The sequence below is a fragment of the Apteryx mantelli genome, chromosome 24 (genome assembly GCF_036417845.1).
Source record: "Apteryx mantelli isolate bAptMan1 chromosome 24, bAptMan1.hap1, whole genome shotgun sequence".
Lineage (NCBI taxonomy): Eukaryota > Metazoa > Chordata > Aves > Apterygiformes > Apterygidae > Apteryx > Apteryx mantelli.
The window spans coordinates 4,473,720-4,480,849 of NC_090001.1; the positions used below are offsets into that span (position 1 = coordinate 4,473,720).

At 51.6% G+C, this 7,130-nt stretch overlaps 1 pseudogene; it reads right to left on the reverse strand.

Annotated features, from left to right (window-relative positions):
- Positions 1-2,492: 2,492 nt before the first annotated feature.
- On the reverse strand, positions 2,493-3,392 carry LOC136994151 (olfactory receptor 14C36-like; annotated as a pseudogene).
- Positions 3,393-7,130: the final 3,738 nt, after the last annotated feature.

Sequence of the window (7,130 nt, forward strand, 5' to 3'; positions counted from 1 at the left end):
TTCAGGGCTGCTTGGCAGGTACCCCCACATAGCCCTGGGCTTTCATTTGCTTCACCTTTCATTGCATTTCCCCCTCTTTTCCACCTTACAAGCTCTTCTCCTTTACCACCCTGATCTCCTCCCATGCAGTCAGACCACCTCTCTTTACCCTGTCCCCATTGTCCCTGCTTTTGCTGCCTTTGTACCTTCCTTTGCCTTCTCCGAGATGGTTGCCCTGCTCATTTCCACCATTGCCAGCACTTCCTTTACAATACTGCCCCCTTTATTATCTGTGGTGTCCTGCAGGTCGTCATGCTGTTCTCCTGTGAGAGGCCTGGCAAGATGGGAAGAGGCATCTGCACGCACACATTCAGAGCTGACAGAAAGGAGCTTGAGTGGAGAGGGAGCTGCAGAAGCTTGGAGATGAGGCCAACGGAAGCCTGCTGAAGTTGTGCAAGGGGAAGTGGCAGGTGCTGCCTTGGTGGAGTGACCCTGAGGAGAAGGGCCTGGACATGACGAGGGATGCCATATGAGCCTGTGGTGCGTGCTCACCACAGATGAGGCCAGCTGCACACGGGGCTGCATTAGGAAGCATCTGGCCACCAGACAAGGACAGTTACTATCCCCCCTCGACTCAGCTCTGGCGTGGCCACATCTAGAATCATGTGTCCCAGTGTGGGATGCCCAGTGCTGGAGGAACAGGCAGGACGTGGAGAGGGTCCAGAGGAGGTCTGCCAAGATGGGGCGTGTTGCCTGCAGCACATGACCTGTAGAGGGAGGCTGAGGGACCCGGGCTACATTATCCTGGTGAAGTGGAGGCTAAGGGCAGTAGAGGCCTTGTTTCCTCCTCCTGCCTCCCTCGGAACACCTGGAAGGTGCCATCTTGTTGTCCCTAACTCAGTGTTGCACACCCCCACCCTCACACTGCCCCCACCAAGAGGCCTGAGCAAAGTGTGAGGCAAGGGATCACCCCACCCAGGGACTGGGTGTCAGTGCCTGGCCATGTTGTATGATAAAACACATCAAGGGTGACTTGGCATCAGAGCCACCTGCACATTTCCTTTGCCTACCTGCAATCAGGGCCTACAACTTTCTGCTCTAATCAGCCCCTGGGGAGGCTCTGTGAGTAATGGCCCTCAGGGGGACCCATTAATGCTCCTGGAAGCTTTGGGACTGGCTTCTGAATTCAACTTCTTGAGAGGTTTGTTCAGTCTCCTCGCAGAAACCAGCATTCATGGACTCAGCACCAAATATACCCGAGGGTCATTAAAATGCAAAAAGCCCTAACAAGCCCTTTCTATCCCCATAATTTCCTTCAGTCCTTCAGTTCTCCTGTGGCTAATTGGAGAGGTTTCAGGAGTGTCTTTACAAGAGGAAGATTTCAATGAGAACCAAAAAAAAAAAAAAGAAGAAAGGATTTCCGCTTGTAAGGTTTTCTTTACTTTTCAGCTTACAGAATAAGTGATAGCCACATTCTCCAACTCATAGTGACTCAGAGGGTCTCCTAAGGAATCGTGATGTGTGAGAAAAGCAGCATTTTGGAGAGGAGACATGTACGAACAGCCTTGCTCCTCACCTCCCCAGCCCTGCCATTTCTCTCATCAGCCACTAGGGACCTACCTCACTCTTGTTAAAATCGAAGCTTTCTTCCACTCACGTCTGTAGCTGAATGTTACAGCCTCTCTGCACCAATTCCCACCTGCTTTCCTTCGAGAACTAGCTGCAAATAGACACAGAATGCTTTTTCTTTATTGGTATCCAGCAAAAGTAAAAGATGATGGAGTTGAATGAAAATCAAAATAAACTCCTAAACTGTGTTTCAAGTCCAGGCTGCCTCCAGGGAGGTGCACGTTCCACAAGGGATAGCCTTAGTAGAAATGTTTTAGACAGGTTGATAGGAAAGGAGAGAGGAAAAACCCAGTTAAGGCATTGTCTAAAGAGACAATTAGCCTCCTGAAAGATGAGGCAAGCTTTACACTCCCCGAACATCAGAGCAGCACCTAGAGAGAGCAGAGGTGTCTGAATGAATAAAGAGAAAGGAGAGAAGGAAAGTGGAAAACAAGGCAAAGTGCCTATGTCCAGATAGTCTGCTGCAAAGATGACTTTAGAAATGATCAATTTAATCAGGAGGTGGGGAAATATGTGAAAGCTTACTGAGATTAAGTCCTTAGCATAACAGACAAAGCGGTTGTACACCAGCCTGAGGGGTAGATGAAAATTTCTTCTCCTGAGATTCACAACCTCCCTGACAATTTCCAGTGTTTCATCATGGGAAAACATGGACATTTTTATTACAATGAGTCAGTCTCCAAATCCAATCCCCACTGACTAATCAACTTGGCAGACAGAGTTTGTGCCTCTGGAGAAGTGGGATGAATTCAAGTATTTGTGTACAAATGACGATCACAGGCAGAATGCCCAAAGCACAAGAGTTGCCCAGGTAAATTGGAAATCCCTTGTGAGCAGAGATGGGCAGCTTATTGCTGCTGAAGTAGTAGCAGTTGAACCAGTTTCTTCAGTGCGTCCTTGAGCTCCTTGTTCCTCATGCTGTAGATGAGAGGGTTCACTGTTAGAGGCACCACTGCGTACAGAACAGCCATCACCAGATCCAAAGCTGGGGAGGAGAGGGAGGGGGGCTTCAGGTAGGCAAACATTGCAGTGCTGATACTCAGGGAGACCACGGCCAGGTGAGGGAGGCACATGGAAAAGGCTTTGTGCCGGCCCTGCTCAGAGGGGATCCTCAGCACAACTGTGAAGATCTGCACATAGGACAGCACAATGAAAACAAAACACCCAAAGCCTAAACAAAGACTAATCACCACAACCCCAAGTTCCCTGAGGTAGGTGTCTGAGCAGGAGAGCTTGAGGATCTGGGGAATTTCACAGAAGAACTGCTCCACAACATTGCCTTGGCAGAGTGGTATGGAAAATGTTTTAGCAGTGTGCAGGAGAGCATAGAGTAAACCACTGGCCCAGGCAGCTGCTGCCATTTTGACACAAGCTCTGCTGCTCATGATGGTCCCATAGTGCAGGGGTTTGCAGATGGCCACATAGCGGTCATAGGCCATGACAGTGAGAACAAAATACTCAGTTGCTAAGAGAAATTAAAAATGATAAACCTGTGCAGCACATTCCCAGTAGGAAATGGCCCTGGTGTTGCTCAGGGAATTGGCCATGGATTTGGGGACAGTGGTGGAGATGGTGCCAAGGTCAAGGAATGAGAGGTTGAGGAGGAAGAAGTACATGGGGGTGTGGAGGCAGTGGTCGCAGGCTACGGCTGTGATGATGAGGCCATTGCCCAGGAGGGCAGCCAGGTAGATGCCCAGGAAGAGCCAGAAGTGCAAGAGCTGCAGCTGCCGCGTATCTGCAAATGCCTGGAGGAGGAACTCATTGAAGGAGCTGCTGTTGGACATTTGCTGACGCTGGGCATGGGGGCCTGTCCAAGGAGGAAAAGACAGGGACAAATTAGAACAGTCTTCTGGGAGACAAACCCTTTGCCTTTCTCATTGAACCTCCCACTTTTCCTCTCTCCTTTACCTTCATTCAGCTCCCTGGCTAGAGCTCCGCTTTGTGCTGCCTGAGTGTGCCATGCAGAGCAGGGGCCTCTGCTAACGATTTCCAGAATCAGTCCTGCTCTGCTGGGGGGTGGGGATAGGAGGGGTTGGGCTCCATGAGCTGAGCTAAGGAGACTCAGTCCGGTGACCCAGTGGGAATAGTCTCTGTTTACCAGAAGGAGAGAGGAATATACCACTTGGACCAACCAATAAACCCCTACAATGGAAGAAGGCTCAGAGGAGGTGGGCAAGGGGGATGTGCCCATGGAGCTCAGGGGATAAGGTAGGGTGTCACTGACCACAGCTGTTGCACAGAAAGCTGACTTTATCTCAACGCAAAGGGGACTGCGACTGCAGGGTAACCTTGATTTTAGATAAACAGCTATGTCAGTTGAGTGGATCAAGTGACTACACCCCAACTGTGTGGATCAGCTGGTGTCAGTGTTTTCCCCTGAGTTCATCAAAAGAGTGTGAATGTCTCCCTCAGTTAGCCAGACCAGCATGGGGGGGAGTGTATTCGTGGCTCAGCCCAACACGGAGTATAAAAACTGAACGACTAACAAAAGAACCTGGAAGAGAGCAATGTGACTGAGCCAGTCTCATCCCATGTCTTCCTTCCCGGCGACTGGGGATGCTCATCGTTGTGCCGGTGATCACAGTATAGAGACCAGTAATGGGGATCACACTGGTATTGTGATTGAACTGATACTGCAATTGCTCTATTTTGCTAAGTGTAACTCACACTTGTATTGTGATTTCAGGATATTGCTGTGTCACTCTGCTCAATCAAAAATCCTGTGTACATCCAATATCTTAAAAGAAGTACATCTTGATATTAAACATTACACCGTCCATGTGTGGAATAGCTAGAAGAACCTGGTCAGAGAGGACTGGACTCTGACAAGCTCTCCTGGCAGCTGTCTTAGAAAGGGAAGATCCTTGTGAGGCATTCACCTCCCCCAGCCTTGCCCTCCTGAACAGAGGTGTTGCTGGTGCTGTCTGTAGGCTGAGGTGGAGTTGAAGGGGTTTGCTGAGCTTTCTGACAGACCGTGTGATCTCTGAGAGGGAAGGTTTGAGAGTCCCAGTTCCTTGACAAAGCAGAAAATTTTTTCCTGTTTTCCCACTCCCCAGATTAGGGAACTCAAAGCACACAGCCTAGAAGGAAAGCTCCTTCCCCTTCAGGTAGCCCCTGCCTTCACCTTCCTTCTGAAAAGTGCCCTCCAGAAATGTCCTCACGGTGAGCTGGAGCTGCGAGCAGCCCTGACCCACGCACCACCCTCTCCGCAGCATACTCAGTCTGCCCTGTCCGGGTCTCTCCTCCCACCCAGAGCTTCTCCCCACAGCACTGTGGGGAGTTTGCTGGGCAGGCTGAGTGCTGACCCTCGCAGGCAGCAGAGCCACTGCCCGGGGCACACAGCACCCTGGGGTGCTGGAACACTGCTCTGAATGACAGCCCTGGCTAGACCTGTGGCACACCCTGGCTTCACACCCATGCAGCTCTGCCTGGCAGAAGGCAGCAGGACACCCTGTCCCTGGCATGCTGTGGCAGGGAATCCCCTCCTGCACTCTGGAGAAGCCAGGAGAGCACGCCTTAAGAAAACCCTCCATTATGGGCTGGGTTTAGAAGACCCCTCCAGCAGCAGCAGTAGCATTGCCCTGCAGCCAGAGGCTTACCGTGCAAAGGGCTGGGAAGATTCCTCCCACAAGGAGCTCTCCTCTGGCCTCCCACTCCACACTCCCTTTCACTTCTCTCTGCCTTCTCTCATGGATGTCAGCAAGAGCAGGCAGTGCCCAGAGCCCTGCTGCTCTTGACAGGGGAGCTGCTCCTGCAAAGAGTTGTCTCCCAGCAGTGCTGCCACGTTGCCAGGAGCTCCCTCCGTCCCAGGAGCCTGCCTCTGCTCAGCAACAGTGGTCCAGCAGAAGGCGTGAATTTCTCTGTCCCTTGTGCTTCCTCCTCCTGGGACACGGTCACTGAAGTAGACTGAAAGAATCACCTATGGGCCTTTTCTAAAGAGTGGAGAGAGACCCATTCCAGCATTGCAATTTGTCTCATCAGAGCATGGTCATCTAGGACACATGGAAATGTCCCACTCTGGAAGACCCTATTCCCATCTCTTAACTAGGAAGAACACCTGTGAAGATCTTTGCAAACATTGTGAGCCCTCTGTGAAAGCAGCTGCATGTGGATGAGATGAGGCTTCGTACAGATGCGAAGGCTTCCATAAATGCACCTGGCTTCCCTGGGTGACATGGGGTGTGGGTTCACCTCCTGGTACCTCTGCTGTGCTGCAAATTCCTCCTCCCACAACTCCTGTTACTGCCAGCCGAATCAGCAAATGCTATTGTGCCCCCACTTTTTCCTAGAAGGTTGTGGTGCCATATAGGATGAGTGCAAGACCCTTAGAATAAATGCCAGCATCTCTTGGGTGCCTTTGTGTGAGTGCCCCAAAGCGTCCGTAGCTTGACCTGAGGAAGTCTCAGAGCTCTTGGGCTCCTGGCTCTGGGAGGGCTGAAGATGTGCCCAGGGCCAGGTTGCCCGTGGCACCCAGCCCTCAGTGCTCTGTGGACCCAGCTGTGGAGCACGGACTGCTGCTGCAGAGCCTGTGCAGCCAGGACAGCTGTCATTTCAGCAGCCATCCAGTGTGGGGCTGTCTCATTGCTTGGGCCTCATTTCAAAGCCTCTGCACCCTTTTTCCCTTCCCTGGGGCTCCTTGTCCAAGTAACTAAAGGGAAGGAATGAGGTTCCTTTGGGCTCAGGAGGCCTTCAGGACTCTCAACTGTTTCTCCATTGTATCTGTAACTTTTGTATTACTAAAGAAAATGCCCATTCCCCCATCCCTAGCTGGAGGTTGCTGAGGGGATGGGGGTGGAAAGCAGCAGCCTGCTGTGCCCAAAGAAAGCAGGATCCTTCCCTCTGAAAACAAAAGCATCGCCCAAGGAGCCACCTCTGTCCCTGCCTCAGCTTGTGTTGATCATTTGTACAGGCCTTGTGAGCCTAGAGTGCCTTGGCCACCTTGTGGTGTTTCCACAAGAGCTTCCCTGTATGTCTGGGTTGAGGAGCCAAGGGAAGGCAGCGAGCAGAGCAGTGCCTGGGGAGTGTGCAAGTGGCGAGTGTCCTGCATCCATCTCTTCTTGCTGACACCTGGTTGTATGGAGCAGACCAGCCAGCTCTGAGGGGCAGAGACAGTGTGTTTGTAGACTAGGTGGCAGAGCAGAGGTCTGGCCTCAGGTTGATGCTTGGTGCAGTGCTGAATTGATATGACAGTGTCAGAAACGCTTTCCAGTGCAGCTGCTCCCTCAGCTGATCTCTGCACCTGGGCACTAGGAGTGGAAGTGGCATCCTGCTGTCATTGTGTAGGTGCTGCAGTGCAAAGGCATCCAGCTCGGACTTGATGGTACTAAAGGAAAAGCAAGAACAATTGTTCCCTTTTGTGATTTGTGCCCAGGGTGACAGAGTGGAGCTGTTGCATGACCTGGAGAGAGTCTTGCCAGGAGATGAAAGCAGAAGTTTGCAGAAGACTGTTCTGTACAGAGTGATAACAACGTAAGTAAGGGACATGCGAGTGGCCCAGGTGACGTTCTCCTGTGTGAAGGTTT